Below are 18206 nucleotides of genomic sequence, written 5' to 3'. Positions count from 1 at the left end.
CGAGGTGCGTTCCCCTCCCGGGCGCGACGCCGGGGTGCGCGGGGACCGGGCCGCGCGACCCTGGTGGAGCCGAGGGGGACGTGAGACCGAAGCGGTTGGAATTGCTGGTGACCGGCGCGAAGCAGGACCGAGTGGAACGGAGTCTGGCGTCAGAGTTGGCCGTGGAACCTTCCCCCCCAGAGCTGTTACCGCAAAAGCCTTTAAAAATTGAAAGTGACCGCAAAATATTTTGTGCTATTGCAGGCTTTCTTAATTTTTCGTTATAGTACCTGTTGCTGGTAGAATAACTTTTTAGAATTGTAAGATCTGATAGAGACCTGGATTCAAGGTAAAATTCAGTCGTGAAAACTGCACTTGAGAGGAGATGATGAGGCTTCCAATGTGGAAACGGGGAAATGTAATTAGGATAAATGTCGCTCACACCCGGTAGGAGAGCAAAGAAACCGGTTGTATAACAGGAGGGAGAAAATGAGAATCTGTCAAATTTTGCAGTAGGCAAACGTGTGGAATGATTGTGCCATGCTGGTTTAAAAGGTTTTGATACTCTTAAAAGTTATTCGTCTCCTCTCGCTAATGCAGGTCACATCAGGAAACATTCGGTAAATACACGTGAAATTGATGTATAAATGGAAAGAAATTTAAGTGACTTTTAGGGGAAGAAAAATTTCAGTTGTGAACATCTTGGAAAAGTGCTTAGTAAAAGACAGTTTTCCAGGTATTGGTTTTTTCTGCTGGGAAATGTGCCACGCTCATCTGCCTTTCTTTAAATATTTCTTTAGTGTTTTTCCTTTGAAAAATGAAAGTACAGCTTAGATAATACTACGTTGAGTCATCCAGTAACTCAAGGTGCAATAGGAGCAGGCTCGGGAGGGGTATTTAAAAGGCGACACTTGAATAGGCAACTGCTTTCTACTTCTGAGCAAAGATTGACTTTGGGTGTCCAAGTTTACAAGGGTCTCCAGTTACTTACGTGAGAAACCATTTCACGTGTATTTTTTTAAATGTAAAGTCTACCGTCTTATGGTGTAATACTGCTTTACAGTTGCCAAAGAACTTTTTCATTAGTTATCTCATTTGATGTTTCCCAACCACCTTTTGAGAGACGGCATGTAGCAGTATAGATAACTGTAATCCTTTTTCCAGTGGAAGTAAGAATTACGTGTAAGCCCAATAACTGCAGTACATTATAGAATTGATTGCTTTGAAAATAAAATGTGTGCATGTTAGAAAATGAAAGCTCTGTTTTTCATTTTTCTTTCTTTCTTTTCTTATCTTTTTTTGGTTTTAAGTCAGCTTAAGTTGTTAAGTCAGACTTGGCTTGGCTGGCACAGTTAGCTCTTGGCAACTAACTGTAGCTCAGTCTCTAAGAGGCAGTTCCTAGAATAACCACCGTACAAGGCCCAGTAGTGATAAGCCACAGTAGGACTCTAGGACAGGAGAGACTTTTGATAAAGAAGACTTAGGAGCCTTTCAATATTGTCTTTCATGGTTACTCTGTTGGAAAAGATGGCCAGGGACCACCCCCTTCCTTCCAGTCTTCACTCTTAGGACCCTTACCATATAGATATCTGACTTATCTAAGTTTCTTGAGCTGGAGATGAGTTTGAAGGATATTGTAGGGAGGATATTTTCTCAGTCATTTGTAGAATTGGAACAGTAATTTGTTTTTGCCATTTAAAGAATGGGAAAGAGGGTGCCTTCTAGGAGAAGATGTTGCTTTATGTTTTCTCTGTTTTTTTCCGTGAAATTATAAGCCCCATAACTGTAGTACATATAGAAATGATTGCTTTAGGCCGGGCATGGTGGCTCACGCCTGTAATCCTAGCACTCTGGGAGGCCGAGGCGGGTGGATTGCTCGAGGTCAGGAGTTTGAGCCCAGCCTCAGCAAGAGCGAGACCCCGTCTCTACTAAAAATAGAAAGAAATGATCTGGCCAACTAAAATATATATACAGAAAAAAATTAGCTGGGCATGGTGGCGCATGCCTGTAGTCCCAGCTACTCGGGAGGCTGAGGCAGAAGGATCGCTTAAGCCCAGGAGTTTGAGGTTGCTGTGAGCTAGGCTGACGCCACGGCACTCACTCTAGCCTGGGCAACACAGCGAGACTCTGTCTCAAAAAAAAAAAAAAAAAAGAAAAGAAATGATTGCTTTAAAAATAAATTTCTTGTGAAGAAGGTTGTTTTAAAGTGAAATGTCTGTAGGACATAATTCATGTTTTGTTCAAAAAACCAGTTTCTCTATTTTTGTTATACAGGTTGAATATTCCTTCCCTGAAATTCTTGGAACTAGAACTATTTCAGATTCTGAATTTTTTTAGATTTCAGAATATTTGCATATACACAATGAAATATCTTCAGTATGGGACCCAAGTCTAAACATGAAATTCATTCAGTTTCATACACATGTTATACACATAGCTTGAAGATAATTTTATACAATATTTCTAATAATTTTGTTTATGAAACAAAGTTTTGACTTTGTGACATGAGATCAGGTGTGAAATTTTCCAGTTGTGGCATTGTGTCAGTGCTCAAAAAGTTTTTGATTTTTGATTTTCATATTAGAGATGTTCGACCTGTATTCCGAATGTATGACAATTTTGTTCTTACCACCTGCAGTAGGGATTCTTAATCTGTCCCAACAACCTTTTAATTAGTCTTTCTGCCATCAGTCATGCTCTTTTCCAAACTGCTCTCAGTACTTCAGACTTTTAAAAAATAAAATTTCTGATCACGATCAGTAGACAAAATGGTGTAAGCAATTTAACATCTCCATTACAGGGTTATTTTAAGAATTTAGAAATAAGTCACGTAAAGCACTTAATGTGGTGCTTAGCACATGGCTTTCCGGAACCAGTTGTTACTATGATGACATCACTGTTTTGTGTAAAACCATTTAGTTTGGGCTCAGACTCCGTAAAGTGTGGCTTTTGCCAGTTGTCTAGCCTTGACTTTTTTTTTCTTTCCATAAGGTCATTTTTAAAAATCATAGCCACTGTACTATAATTATACTTAATAGAATTAACAGAAATTCCTTAATATGAGTTATTCTTAGTCCATATTCAATTTTTCTCAGTTGTCTTAAGATGTCTTTTTACAGTAGGTTTGTTAGTCTTAAGAGTCTGTATGTTGCATTTACAGTTACACAGCTTAAGTTATTTTTTTCTATAACAGTGCCCCCCCTTTTAAATGTGAAATTTCCTACATTGTGTATTTCGCTTTTGCTTTTTTATGGTTTCCTTTAATTCTCTGGTTCCCAGCAATCTGTGTTTTTAAAGTTTTTAAAATCTGTGTTTTTAAGTTTTCTCTAGGCAGTTCTGATGCTGAAGTTTGAGAATTGCTCTAACTTATTCCTCTATTTCCTGTCTTTCCCGAAAACTCAAAGTCAAATACTTTATTAGATTTATGTTCAGAGTTTTGTTTTTTTGCTTGTTTCTTTAATAAAAGTATTCCACAGATGTTGCTGTGTACTTCTACCCGTCAGAGTTGCACTTCTGGTGGTCCCACTTCTAGTGGTATCAAGTAGTATCAGCCCTATTCTTCTATTAAAAAATTCCCACTTTGACTGACAGTTTTGGCATCCTTTGTTGATCATTATCTGAATTATTTTGTTAGAGTTTACAAAATAGTGATATACCAATTCTCTAATTCTTTCTGCATTTATTTGATGGAAGAACTTCCACTGATCAACTGTTTGGTTACTGTTGGCTAAAGAAAAGGCAGCATAAAAGTTTGATCATATCCCTTTATCATTTTCCAGAATAATTGGTAATGAGTTGTTCAGTGAAGGTTTTTTAATTATCATCTTTTAGGATCATCATGAGCTCTTGGATTTTAGTGTGTTTTAATCCATTGCAGTCAAAGTGTTCCATATTTGGCCAGTGAAAGCCTTTTTAGGTTGAGTTTTGTTCCTTTTTGACATGATCTCATTAGTCTTTGATAACTTTTTTGTGTCTATGTGTGAGACAGGGTCTTGCTCTGTCACCTAGGCTGGAGTGCAGTGGCACTGTCAGGGCTCACAGCAGGATCAAACTCCTGAGCTCAAGTGATCCTCTTGCTTCAGCATCTTGGGTAGCTTGGGACTGCAGGTGTGCGCCAGCATATCTGCTGATTTTTAAATTTTTTGTGGAGACAGGGTTTCATTGTGTTGCCCAGGCTAGTCTCGAACTCTTGGACTCAAGTGATCCTCCTGCCTTGACCTCCGAAAGTGCTGGGATTACAGGATTGAGCCACCACAGCTGGCCCAAGTCTTTGACAACTTCTTGCTTTGTTCTGGCCATGTCTTAATCTGCTCTCCCTCAATGAACATGAGAATGTAAACAAACAAAATAAAACTTTCCCCATTCTAAAGTTTTGTCATTTTAGATTTATTGTACATTCTGGGATTGCCATGCTGTACTACTCCCTGTTCTTGGCGTAGTCTTGTATACCTTTTTGTTTAGCTTTTTGTAGTGATCATCTGGGCTTATTCTAATGATCCCTTCCTTCCAGGAAGCCTTTTCTTATTTCTCACAGGTTGGATTAGATCCGACTATAACTTTAATGGTTTACTGCATTTCCTTCTGTGACATCTGTCATGCTTGTCATTACTTGTCCACGTCTCTCTTTGCTTGTTGAGAGCTCTCTGCAGTGTTCGCATTAAGGTTTATTTTGGAGTTAGAACTCTGTAGCTTCACTTGATGGGTTGTTTGTGGGAAGTGGAGGCATAGATTTTTGGCTACAGCAGCCAGGGAGATGCCGTTTCCAGAGGGAGAGGATATTATGGAGACTTACCTTGACCACCTCATCAAAAGTAGCAGCCCTCTCCCCACTCTCTGTCAGAACACACTTTATATCTTTCATAGCTCTTTTTACAATTTATTATCATCTGTCTCCCCTAAATTCACATTGTTGTGTCAGTATACTGCACAGTGCCTGAGCATATGCTCAGTATTTATAGAATGAATAAATGAAATATATTTTTTTTGAGACAGGGGGTCACTCTGTTACCTGGGGTGTAGTGCAGCAGCATGATCGTAGCTCACTGCAGCTCACTTTACCTTGAACTCCTGTGACCACTCCAGTGGTCCTCCCGCCTTGACCTCCAAAATGCTAGGACTGCAGGCATTAGCTGCCGTGCCCTGCCGAAATAATTTAAGGGCAGAGGGAAAGGTAAAAAGTTCTATTTTGGATATTTGATCTAGTTTTAATTGCTAATGAGATATCCACTTAGAGATGTCCAGCTGATAGTTTAATAAGGTAAACTTAGAGTTCACAGTAGAGATTGGGATTGGAGATACGAGTTTGGGCATATGGTCAATATTAAAACTCCAGAGTGTATGAGATCATCTAGGAAAAGGGGATAGATAGAGAAGTGGAAAGGACCCAGGGCTTTGCCCTGAGGAAATCTAAAATGTGCGGATCTGAGAGAGGGTGGTGTATAAAGAAGGAATGGCCAGAGAGATGGGATAAAGCCAGGGGTGTGTGGTGTTAGAGAAGCTAAGAAAGGAAAGTGTTTAAAATGGTAGAGCGATAAAATGTTTTGTATGTGGGTTGCTGACAGGTCTTGTGAGATGAGAAACAAGAAAGTGTCCATAATTACTCAAGTTGGAGGTAATTGGTGACCTTTGTTTTTTGGGGGGTGGTGGTGGGAAATGCTTGGGGAAGAAAGTGAGATAGATGAGAGGTGAGAAAATGGCTTCATTGTTAAAGCTTTCTATTTATTATTTCTATAGGGAAAGTCTGTAATGCTGAGTTAATTTTTTCACTCTTAGTATTTTGATTTTATGTTATATTTTGAGCTTTTGAAGTTCTTTGTTTTGTTTTTATTTTATTTTATTCATTTTATTTATTTATTTATTTATTTTTTTGAGACAGAGTCTCACTTTGTTGCCTGGACTAGAGTGCTGTGGCATCAGCCTAGCTCACAGCAACCTCAAACTCCCGGGCTGAAGAGATCCTCCTGCCTCAGCCTCCTGAGTAGGTGGGACTATAGGCATGTGCTACCATGCCCGGCTAATTTTTTTTTATATGTATATATTTTTAGTTGGCCCACTAATTTCTTTCTATTTTTAGTAGAGATAGGGTCTCGCTCTTGCTCAGGCTGGTCTCGAACTCCTGACCTTGAACGATCCTCCTGCCTTGGCTTCCCAGAGTGCTAGGATTATAGGCGTGAGCCACTGCGACAGCTGCTTTTGAAGTTCTTAAAAGCTAGCTTCTTCTTTTTTTTTTTTCTTTTGAGACAGGGTCTTGCTCTGTCACCCAGGTTAGCAGGCTAGGGTGTAGTGGCATGGTCATAGCTTGCTGCAACCTCCAACTCCTGGGCTCCAGCGATCCTCCTGCCTCAGCCTCCCAGTAGCTGGCACTACAAGCTTGTGCCACCACGCCTGGCTAATTTTTCTATTTTTTTGTAGAGACGGGGTCTTGCTCTTGCTCACGCTGGCCTCAAACTCCTGGCCTCAAATGATCCTCCCACCTAGGCCTCCCAAAGTGCTGGGATTACAAGTGTGAGCCACCCTGCCCTGCCAAAAAGCTAGCTTTTTAATATTGTCAGTAGCTATAAGAATCATGTTTCAGAAGTATTGTTTTTTTAAATGTACTTTTAAAAAATTTGCTACACTCAATTTTTATTGAATTTAATTAATTTATTTTAAATATATTTTTAATTGACATAATTGTGCATACTGATGGGGTACAGGGTGATATTTTAATACATGTATACAATGTATAATGATCAAGTCAGGGTAATTAGTATATCGATTACCTCAGACCTTTATCATTTCTTTGTGTTAACATTTGAAATCGTCTTTTCTGGCTATTATAAAAAATACAATAAATTGTTAATAGTCACCCTACAGTGCTGTAGAACACTAGAATTTATTCCTCCTATCTAGCTGTAATTTTATTTCCATTAGCCTGCCTCCCGCTCTGCCCCTTGCTCTGTGCACTTCCCAATCTTTAAAACCACTATTCTGCTCTCTACTTCTATGAGATCAACTTTTTTAGCTTCCACGTATGAGTGAGAACATGTGTTTGTCTTTCTGTGCCTGACTATTTCACTTAACATGATGTCCTCCAGGGTCACCCATGTTGTTGCAAGTGACAGAATTTCATTCTTTTAATGGCTGGACAGTATCCCTTTGTGTATTTATACCATAGTTTCTTCATTCGTCTGTTGATGGACACCTAGGTTGATTCCATATTTTGGCTATTGTGAGTAGTGCAGTAGATACGGGAGTGCAGGTATCTCTTGGACATAGTGATTTCCTTTCCTTGGGATATATATTTAGTAGAGGGATTGCTCGATCATATGGTAGTTCTATTTTTAGCTTTTTGAGGAAATTCAATACTGTTTTTCATAATGGCTATACTAATTTACATTCCCACCAGCAGGGTGTGAGAGTTCCCTTTTTTCTGCATCCTTGCCAGCATTTGTTATTTTTGATCCTTATAGGATTTATATTATTTTTAAAATATCACCTCTCTGTAAATTGCACTTTTTAATACTATAATAGAAGTAGTAGAAAGTTTTAATAGTCTTTATAGAGACTCCTTTAGGATCATATCTGTCTTATTAAAGTGGGAAGCTGACAATTGTCAAGAATTACTTGTAATGCTCTATAGTATCAATATTTGGTCCTAAGACTCTGATTTTGCAATAAGAAGTGAAGATATTGTAATTTTTTAAATTTGATTTGCTTTTACATCCCTAAGTAGTGCAGTTAGGTTTGGTTTTTAGAAACTGTGTTTATTGAACAATATATAGGTTCCTGAAAAATACAGTTTTTAAATTCAGCTTTAAAATACAGCTTTAAAATTCAGTTTATGAAGCTTAGACCTCATTTCTTACTAATGTAATAATTACTATCTTAAATCATGCCAAGTTTAAATTATCTTTTAAGAAAGACTTGCTTAAAATAAGTTCCCACGTAAAACATATCGGAATCACTTTTATTTAAAGGAATTCTAAAACACCCTCTCCTGATCTTTTTTCTGTTCCTAGCACCACCACTCGTAGTCTACCAAGTTGAAAATCAGGGAATCTTATTTATTTCTCCCTCTCTCTGATTGCTGCATTTGTTCACTTGTTAAGTTCCACTGATTGAAATTCTGCAGTAGCTTCAGTTCTTTTTCATTTTGCCTGCCATCATCTCATTCAAACCCTTCATGCCTTTCTTAAAAACTTGACATTACTTTCTCACTCTGTGTTCCCCTCCATACCATTCTTCTAAACTGATTTTCATAGGCCATAATTCTGATCAAATCACCCAGAAACCTTCATTTGAATCCTTTTTGCTTAATAGGGGGTTGCTCTGTGCCATGTATTGTTCTAAGTGCTTTACGCGTATTAACTCATTTAATTCTTGCAATAGCTTTATACATTAGGTCCAATTATCTCTATTTTATTGATAAGTGAACAGAGACATGGAGAAGTTAAATATCTTGCCCACGGTCACATGGCTAGTAAATGATGAAATTAAGATTTGAACGCAGATGTTTGAGTTTCAGAGCGTTTGTTAACAAAGTCCAAACTCCTCCGTTTGGCCTGTCAGTCCTTCTGCCGTGTTGTGGCTGGTGTGATGGCAGATCCCTGCCCCAGTGTTACCTGTGTATGAACCTTGGGAAGCACTGTGTGAACATAGTCACTAAAGGTGGGCTGTCTGTGTGTGTGTCTGTGTCTCTTGGTTCTGAAATCAGACTGCTTGGGTTTTAAACCTGAGATCTGGCACTTAATTGCTGAGTCCTCAGGCTTTGTTCTCTCTTGTCATTAGGAAATGCTAGAAGCAGTGCTTCTGGGTTTCCTGTCTCATACCGCTCAAGCTAGGATACAGATTATTCTTCAGGATTTCCAGCAAAAGTCCTAATGCTGTGCTGTTGATATGACCACTGAATTTATTTGTGGCCATCCATCCGTGCCCTGATTGGCTTAGGCATAGACTATCCATTTCTGTTACTGTGGCAAGGGGGGGTGGAGTCACTCTGATATTGGGATAGTACATCTGGAGCTGGTAGTGACATCAGTCTTACACAAGATGCTGTTTGGAGTGGGGGAGTAGATGCTAGAGAGAGTGTCCCAGTGTTTATTGCACATACCTTCTTAGAGTTGTTTTGAGGATCAAATGACTTGGCAAGTACTCAGATGTTATAATTGCTCCCCACATTCCCTGCTTTAGTTCATTTTGTGCTGTTATAACAGCATACCAGAAACTGGGTAATTTATGAAGAAAAGACATTTATTTGGCTCACGGTTCTGGAGGCTGAGGGTCTTCTTACTGCGTCATCCCGTGGAAAAAGGTATCACGGGAGTGAGAGAGTTTGGGAGAGAGCAAGAGGGGCCCAGACTTGCGGTTACAACAAAGCCGCTCTTCAGGACCTAGCACCCTCTCATCCCCTGGTTTCTCCTTTCCAGTCGTCTGTTTGCTTTTTCCTGTAGATGTGGGCTCTGCTTCGAACTACTTCATGTTTCTTGAGAGTAATCTGTTTCATGTGTTTGTATACTATTTGGAATACCATGGCTACAACACATTAAAACCCACATTTTCCCTGTATTTTCCCATTGTGGCAGTTACTTTTTGGTGTTGAAATTGCATTTTTATGTATCTATATTCTTCCCTAGATTGTAAGTTTGGTAAGGGCATAGCCTTTTGCTAACTTGGTTAGTGCTGTACCTCTGGTGTTCAGCTCAGAGAAGATATTCAATACGTATTTGAAGAATGAATAAATGAATAAAATAGTCACTGAATTGAAAAAGTTCCATTTCATATAATAAAGATATTCCTGTTTCAAGTTGTTTGCCTGAAGTTATTCATTCATTGAGTAATAATTTCAGCAGATTTTTCTTTGACATCATCGTTTACTAATTTAAAGGAAAATGTCATCATTATTTTAATTTTTTTTAAGGTTGCAAGAGTGGCCTGGTTTTCCAGAATAAGTTATATTCCTTCATTTGTATCCCTCATAACATTTATTACAATTAGTGTGTGTGCGTGCACACAGTTGTCTTCCCTGACATATGCAGTATTTGCTGAATACATAAGGAATAAATGAAATAATGGACTCTTCTTGGTAATCAGAGTTTATTTCAAGAACACAAGAGGTTTTGAGGTACTATGGGATTTCTCTTCTATTTGAGCATCCTGTGTCCTTAGACCTTCTAAGATTGTTAAGGGACTTTATTGGGAACTGGAGTAACACTATAACCCAGCTCTCTGGGGACGTGGTGAGTGCTTCCTTGTACTCACACTGCCCAACACAGAGTATCTCGTGATACAACAGGGCTTTATCTCGGGTCACCCGAAAGGTGGTTGGCCACCCTCATGTTCTTTCAGTTCTGCCCGGTATAATCCTAGTGCTTAGAGGGGCAGAGCTGGTGTCAAGAACGTGTAGGTCTGAGCCATCTCAGTTTATCAGTTATGATGCCATTTGGAGGACGCGGCTGGCAGGCTTTTGTGGCTTTTTGGCCTGCTTTCCCATCCTGTTATGGTCTGTTATATAATTTTTGGAGATTTTCACTTATGGCAAGAAACTACAGATTGTGAAGTTAATGGGAAGGTGAATAAAACGGAGTTTTTTGATATGACTCCACAGATAGGGATTTTGTATTGCCTTTGATTAATTCCTACTTACTTTAGATTATAAAACATATAGGCCGGTGGCTCACGCCTGTATTCCTAGCACTCTGGGAGGCCGAGGCGGGTGGATCGCTCGAGGTCAGGAGTTCGAGACCAGCTCTGAGCAAGAGCGAGACCCCGTCTCTACTAAAAAAATAGAAACAAATTAGCTGGCCAACTAAAATATATATAGAAAAACTTAGCCCGGCATGGTGGCGCATGCCTGTAGTCCCAGCTACTTGGGAGGCTGAGGCAGTAGGATTGTTTGAGCCCAGGAGTTTGAGGTTGCTGTGAGCTAGGCTGACGCCACGGCACTCACTCTAGCCAGGGCAACAAAGTGACACTCTGTCTCAAAAAAAAAAAAAAAAAAAAAAAACCACATAAACTACATATTTATAAAATACAGAAACATAGTAGAAGTTATTTGAATAATTTAAATGTTAATTTTTTTCCTAAAGAAATAGAGTTTCGCAGCATTGCCCAGGCTGGACTTGAACTCCTGGGGTCAGGTGATCCTCCCACCTCAGCCTCCTGAGTAGCTGGGATTACAGGTGCGGGCCACTGAGCCTGGCTAATAAGCTTACATTTTTGTCAGAGAAATACTTCGAATATACTTTAAAGACTAAACAGTAAAACTCCCCATTAATGCAACATCTGTGACATGGTTATGTTCAGTCATGGACTCCTATCTGGTTAGGTGAAGAAGTTCAGTACTTGTCATAATCTGACTCCAGATTTTACTTGTTGAATTTCTGCCCTCACCCAACAGCATTTTGGCAGGAATTTACTTACAGTATTAAGATAGTAGTTCCCTGTCCCACCCTGGCTCAAACTTAGTCCTGCTCTTAGAGGCAACCATAATACTTTTTAAATTATTGTGCTGTTTCTTTTGGCATTTACTTTTATATTTTTAAAAAATATGAATGTACTGGTTTTTTTCTTTATTTTAGGTATTATTAATTTCTAGATAATTAAGGATTTAGGTCTTACACACACATACACATAAACATATCCTTCCTTGTCCTCTTCCCTCTTCCAGTATTAAAATTTTTGGTTAATTTAAATGATCAAGGTTAACTATATTATTATATTATAAATGTTTGTTCACTGCTGAGCTAAGTATATTTTTTTATGTTTCTTTTTCTTGAAGATGATTACTTTTTTTTGGTTTGCATTGTTTTCTTTGAAATCTTTAGCTAAGTATTTCTGTATCCTTCAATAGCTCCATAAAACACCTCTCAAAACAATTTCTCTCTTAGATATTGTTTGTCAGATAATCAGTTCATATTTTTTCCTCCTGCATATATGCTGTTTGGAACCTTCCATCCTTCTCCAGCTCCAGTCTGGACTACTGGCCCTATACATGTGCTCCACAGTGTTGTTACGAGGCTTCCTTTGTCTTCCTCTTGGGAATTCTTTTGACCTTTTTTTTGTGGATTCCCCATTGACTGGCTTCCATGGATTCTTCCCCTTTGAATTATTCCTGTCTTTTGGTAGAGCAAATCTCTCCAGGAACTTCCTGAGAATGAGTGTGGGGGAGGTATATTTTTGAGACTCTGCAAGTCTGAAAATGTCTTTATTCTATTTTTGTGTTTGGTTGGCAGTATGGTAAGCATAGAATTCTAGGTTGAGTTTCATTTTATCTCAGAAATTTGAAGACATTGCTTGATTGTCTTCTGGCTTCCAATATTGCAGCTGCGGAGTCCAAAATCGTAACTCTAACCCCTGGGAAGCTTTTGGGATTTTCTCGATTTTCTTGTCATCTTCATTCTGAAATTTCACAATGATGTACCTTGTGGGATTTTTGTTGTCAGTGTTTGTTTGTTTTTATTCTTTTATTCATTTGCTGATACTTGGTGGACCTTTCAAACTGGAGACATTTTAGTTCTGTGGAATTTTATTATATGATTTCTTTGATTGCATCACTTCTCTGGAGCTTTTATTAGTAAGATCTCCGGGAGAAGTCTCCTATAATGATCCTTCAAGTTTCTTGCTTTTTTCTTTTCTAACTTCTGTCTCCTTAGCTTTCTATTCTACTTCTGGGAGATTTTATCAGTCTTATTTTTGGCTGAATTTTTGTCTGTTTTTTAATTTCCAAGAGCTCATTCTCATTCTTCCTCTTAATCCTCTGTTTTCAGATCTGTGTCTAAACCTCTTTCTCTTAAGACCCTAATGACACTTAATCTGACATTTCTTTGTCAGTTTCTGAAGAGAACATACTTCTGTTCTGTGTAAGGGATAGGGATAAGACAGGGAATGAGGAAGGCTAACTTCACAGTATACAGGCATACCTTGGAGACACTGTGGTTTCGGTTCTAGACCACCTGAATAAAGCTAATGCAATAAAGCAAATCATACACATTTTTGGTTTCCCAGTCCATATAAAAGTTATGTTTATACTATACCATAGTCTGTTAAGTGTGCAATAGCATTGTGTCTAAAAATCAATGTACATACTTAAATTAAAAATATTTTATTCCTAAAAAATACTAACAGTCATATGAGCCTCGGTGAGTTGTAATCTTTTTTGCTAGTACAGAGTCTAGCCTTGCTGTTGCTGGCTGCTGACTGATCAGGGTGGTGGTTGCTGAAGGTTGGGGTGGCTGGCAATTTCTTAAAATAAGACTGCAGGGAAGTTTGCTGCATCCATTGACTCTTCCTTTCATGAACTATTTCTCTGTAGCATGCGATGCTGATTGATAGCACTTTACCTACAATAGAACTTCTTTCAAAACTGGATTCACTCATCTCAAACCCTGCTGCTGCTTTATCACCTAAGTTTATGTAGTGTTCTAAATCGTTTGTTGTCATTTCAACAGTGTTCACAGCTTTTTCACCAGGAGTAAATTTCATCTCAAGAAACCACTTTCTTCAGCTGGTCGGAGTACAGTGGTATTTACAGCTAATTGATCACAAATAGTTACAGATTCCTTTGTTCCTTCTCCACTCCCACTGCTTCACTTGACTAGCCTTAAAAAAAAAAAAACAAACCCAAAAAACCCCCACTTTGTTTGCGCTTCCATAAGAAACAACTCCTCATCTGTTAAAGTTTTATCATGAGATTGCAGCCATACATCTTAAGGCTCCATTTCTAATTCTGGTTCTCTTGCTGGTTCCACCACATCTGCAGTTACATCCTCTACATAAGTCTTGAACTCTTCAAAGTCATCTATGAGAGCTGTGATCAACTTCTATCTATCAAACTCTTGTTAATGTTGATATTTTGACCTTCTTCCATGAATCATGAATATTCTTAATGGCATCTGTAATAACGAATCCTTTCGAGAAGGTTTTCAATTTACTTTGCCCAGATTCATCAGAGGGATCACTATCTATGGCAATGGTAGCCTTACAAAATGTGTTTCTTGATAAAACTTGAAAGTCAGAATAACTCCTTGATCCATGGACTGCAGAATGGATGTTGTGTTAGGAGGCTTGAAAACATTAATCTCCTTATGCATCTCCATCAAAGCTCTTGGATAACCAGGTACATTGTCATTGAGCATTAAGGGTAAGTTATGCTGAAATATGTACTGTGAAAAGTTGTGCAGTTGTTACAGGTAGGCCACAGACTAAGTTCTGAGCTTCATGATTGTCAAAGGAAAGATGGAAATGTACTCCTTCCTCAGCAAAACACAGCTTCCTATGTTAAAACAATCAACTGGGAGGCCACTGCGTGGTGAGGCTGCAGTGCTGCAGGTTCTCACGTAAGCAAACTTAAACCCAACTCAGTGTAAATGGTCATGTTCTAGGAAAATGAAACAAGCTTAACCAATCAGAAACCAGCAACTAACCTCTGTGTGGACTTTCCACCAGAATGATCCACATAAGTCCTGTTGCTCTGCTTTAACCAGTCACATGTCTCTTTGCCTGGCTTCTGCGTTCGCTCTGCGAAAGTTTTCTCCTCATGCCTCTTTGGTGGAGCCCCAAACTGCTTGTATTCTGGAGCTGCCCTATCCATTGGTCACTGTTCAAGTAAACTTTTAAATTAAAAAAGAAAGAGTTTGAAAACTGCCAAATGGTCCAAAGAGCCTGCTGATATATTTTTGTGGCACTAAGAGAAAATTGCTATCAGTCGAGAACTGACATCTAGCGAAACTGAGAGTGAGGACCATGTATGTCTTCGTCAAACATACAAAAGGTGTGGGAATACACCACTATTAGAAAAATGTTAGAGGTATAAGAAGAAATGGTAAACAACAAGAAGCAACATGTGGAGAGCTGGGTGGTTGAGAGAATGAAGTAGGATTAAAGCATTCTAAAGTTCTTTTATCTTTTGAGAAGAGGGTAAAGCTATTATCGTAAAGTGTGAAGTATGTATGTTAACATTTCAAGTTTACATGCCAGATTAATAGAAGTAGATTGTATATTTTCCAAATGAATACAGAGAAAATGGAATATAGAAAGATAATTCAAACAAATGCAAGAAAGAATAGGAAAAGAAACAAAAGTGATATTTTAATTAGTCCCTTTGATTTTATCTTTATTCTTAAGAGTAGTTCGTTTTTCTTTTTAAATCAACTTGATTGAAATATGACACATTTAATAAAATGCACCCTTATAAGAACATATGTATTAATCATGCCTTTTTATTTTCTATATTTTCTGGTATTTTGACACTGAGCCTTGTTTATCCTGGATAGACTGCCCCTTCCCAGGCTAGCTGATTCCCAGAGAGAGCAGAGGAGTCTGCAGTAAGAAGTATACTTCTCAGACACACCCAGCCAATCTACAGTCATGCCCCCCACCTACCTCCTTACACTTCTGGCCACTATCCTCCTGCTCTGATCACCCTAGGGCTGTGGTCCCCAACCCCTGGTTTGCCATGGACCAGGACCAGTACTGGTTTGTGGCCTGTTAGGAACCCAGCCGCACCGCAGGAGGTGAGCAGTAGGTGAGCGAGCAAAGCTTCATCTGTGTTTACAGCTGCTCCCCATTGCTCACATCACCTCCGAAATACCCCAAAACCTCTCCGCCCATCTGTGGAAAAATTGTCTTCCGTGAAACTGGTCCCTGGTGCCAAAATGGTTGGGGGGGCCACTGCCCTGGGGCCAGGTACTAGGCAACTGGAGAGACAGTCCCTATACCTTGGAGACTGCTGCAATTACACTAGCCAATCCTAAACCTCTGTAGCATGCTTACCCTCCGCCTTGCCCATCCTTTCCTATGAAAGCCGCAATAAAGGCCCTTGCCACGTTTTCCTGTAGCTGCCTTGCCTCCTAACCCATCCTGCACCCTGGTACTTGCCCACGTGGCTGTATGTGAAGTGGGATGCTTTTGTTTCTAGGGAACTATAATACAGATATAAACTTTCTTCATGATAGTAATATCTGTGTCTGTGTCTACCATACCTGTTGAAACAAATTCTGTGTACATTTTAAAACAATGTAGGTTTATGAATTTTGGCCAGTGTCTACACTAGTGTAGCAACTGCAGCAATCGAGACACAGAACCCTGTGTCACTCCCGAGAGCTGCACTGCTCGGTAGTCAGTGACCACCCCTCACTTCCTTCCACCCCCAGGCGATCTCTGATCTGCGTTCTGTCACCACAGATTAATTTTGCTATTCTAAAATTTCACGTAAATGAAATCTTATGATCTATACTCTTTTATGTCTGGTTTCTTTTACTTTAGCAGAATGTTTTAAGATTCATCCGTGTTGCTGTTAGTTTTAGTAGCTCATTGCTTTTTACTGAAGACCAGTATTTCATTATACTAGTATACCAAAATTTATTTGTCCATGTACCAGTTGGTGGATGCTTGGATTATTTCCAGTTTGTAGGACTATTATGTATAAAGCTGCTATGAACATTCATATGTAAGTCTTTGTATAACATATGTTTTCATTTCTGTTGGGTAGATAATCTGGGAGTGGAATTGCTGGGTTGTGTGTGGAAGTGTATGTTTATAAAATAGTATAAGAAACTACCAAACTGTTGTCCAAACTTGTACCATTTTACTTTACACCAGCCATATATAATAATTCTGGTTAGCACTAATACTTGATATGAGTCTTTTTAATTTTAGTGAGACTGGTGAGTGTGAAATGGCATCTCATTGTAGTTTTAATTTGCCTTTCCCTGGTGCCTAGTTATGTTGAACATGTGTTTTATGCTTATTTATCTTGTGTAAAGTGTCCAAATATGTTGCCCATTTTTAAATTGAATTATTTACTTATTAGGAGTTTTAAGACTTCTTTATATATTCTGAATAAAAGTTATTTGTTAGATATGTGTTGTTAATTGTCTCCAGTCTCTTCTTTGGCTTTTTTTTTTTTTTTTAAATGGAGATGGGTATCTTGCTATCTCACCAGGGTCTCGAATTTATGGACTCAAGTGATCCTCCTACCTCAGCCTCCCAAGTAGCTAGGACTACAAGCATGAGCTGCCACGCCTGGCTAATTTTTAAAAAAGTTTTTTAGAGATGGGTCTCGCTATGTTGCCTAGGCTGGTCACAAACTTCTGGCACCAAGAAATCCTCCCACCTCAGTCTCTGGAGTAGCTGGGACCACAGGCACAAGTGCTTTACCTCGTTATTTTTTAGTGGTGTCTTTTAAAGATCAAAAGTCTTAAGTTTTGATGAAATCTAGTTTATTACATTTTTTACATTTATGGTGTTTTTGTGTTTTAAGAAAATTTTGTGCTACCCTAAGATCATAAAGTATTTCTTCTGTTTTCTTTTAGAAATCTTATTGTTTTTGAGATTTTGTTTTTGTTTTTCATTTTGAGTTAATCTTTATATATGGAGTGAGATAGGGTTTTAACTTCATTTCTTTCTGTATGAATATTTAGTTTATCCAGCACCTTTTGTTGCAGAGATGTTATCTTTTGGTATTTGCTTAATTAGATTCTTTCCATATGTATGTCTTTTATATTAATACATTCTAATTCAGGGGGGATTTCCCAATGAACATCAAAAATGCCATCCATCATATACTTGAAGTAGTATTAAATTATATATGTTTCTGAAATGTAGAAAGAGAAATTGAGGTTTTTTTCCTAATAAAGCACTGTATATAATATGCATAGTACATAAATAAGAATGTTTGCTTTCAGACTTAACCTTTTAGCTACACGTAAAAACTGAAAAATTTTTTATTTAGATAGTCTAAGCAGTCTAGGGGGTGAAAAGCAATAGAAGATTGCTTTTAGTAGAGTCTCTAACCCTAAAAAACTTAGAATCCAGTGGCAGAGAATGTGTATATATCTAAAAAGAGAACACATATTTGGCAATACGTGAGGAAGGGAATGGTCTTTGTAGTCTAATTTGCTGGTGATTCTCATTCTGGAGTGTGTGTCAGAATTACCTGTGGGCCTCTTTAAAAATCTTTAAAATTACCATCCCTGGAATTCTCAGTCTTTTAGAGTAGGTTTTTGGGCATGTGATTGTTTTCATTTGTTCTTAAGCTTTCAACATTATTTTGATGTACAGCTCTAGTTACCAATCACTGATTATAGTCTCCAGTTTTCTCATTTGAGCTCTCAACAGTCCTATTTTCATAGCTAGTGTTAGATCAGTTTTGAAGATAAAGCTTAATGTGATTAAATACCTTCCTCCACAAGTGATATAAGGAGAAAAATTCACAGAAGACATATTTAAATGATCTTTTAAAATTTTAA

At 38.5% G+C, this 18206-nt stretch overlaps 1 protein-coding gene across 3 annotated transcripts in view; it reads left to right on the top strand.

Moving 5' to 3' along the window:
• FNIP1 (folliculin interacting protein 1) overlaps positions 1–18206 on the top strand; it is a 106719-nt gene that overhangs the window by 658 nt on the left and 87855 nt on the right. The window lies entirely within an intron of this gene.

The sequence above is a fragment of the Lemur catta genome, chromosome 5, assembly GCF_020740605.2.
Source record: "Lemur catta isolate mLemCat1 chromosome 5, mLemCat1.pri, whole genome shotgun sequence".
Taxonomy (NCBI): domain Eukaryota; kingdom Metazoa; phylum Chordata; class Mammalia; order Primates; family Lemuridae; genus Lemur; species Lemur catta.
This window is presented reverse-complemented; position numbering and strand designations above follow the sequence as displayed.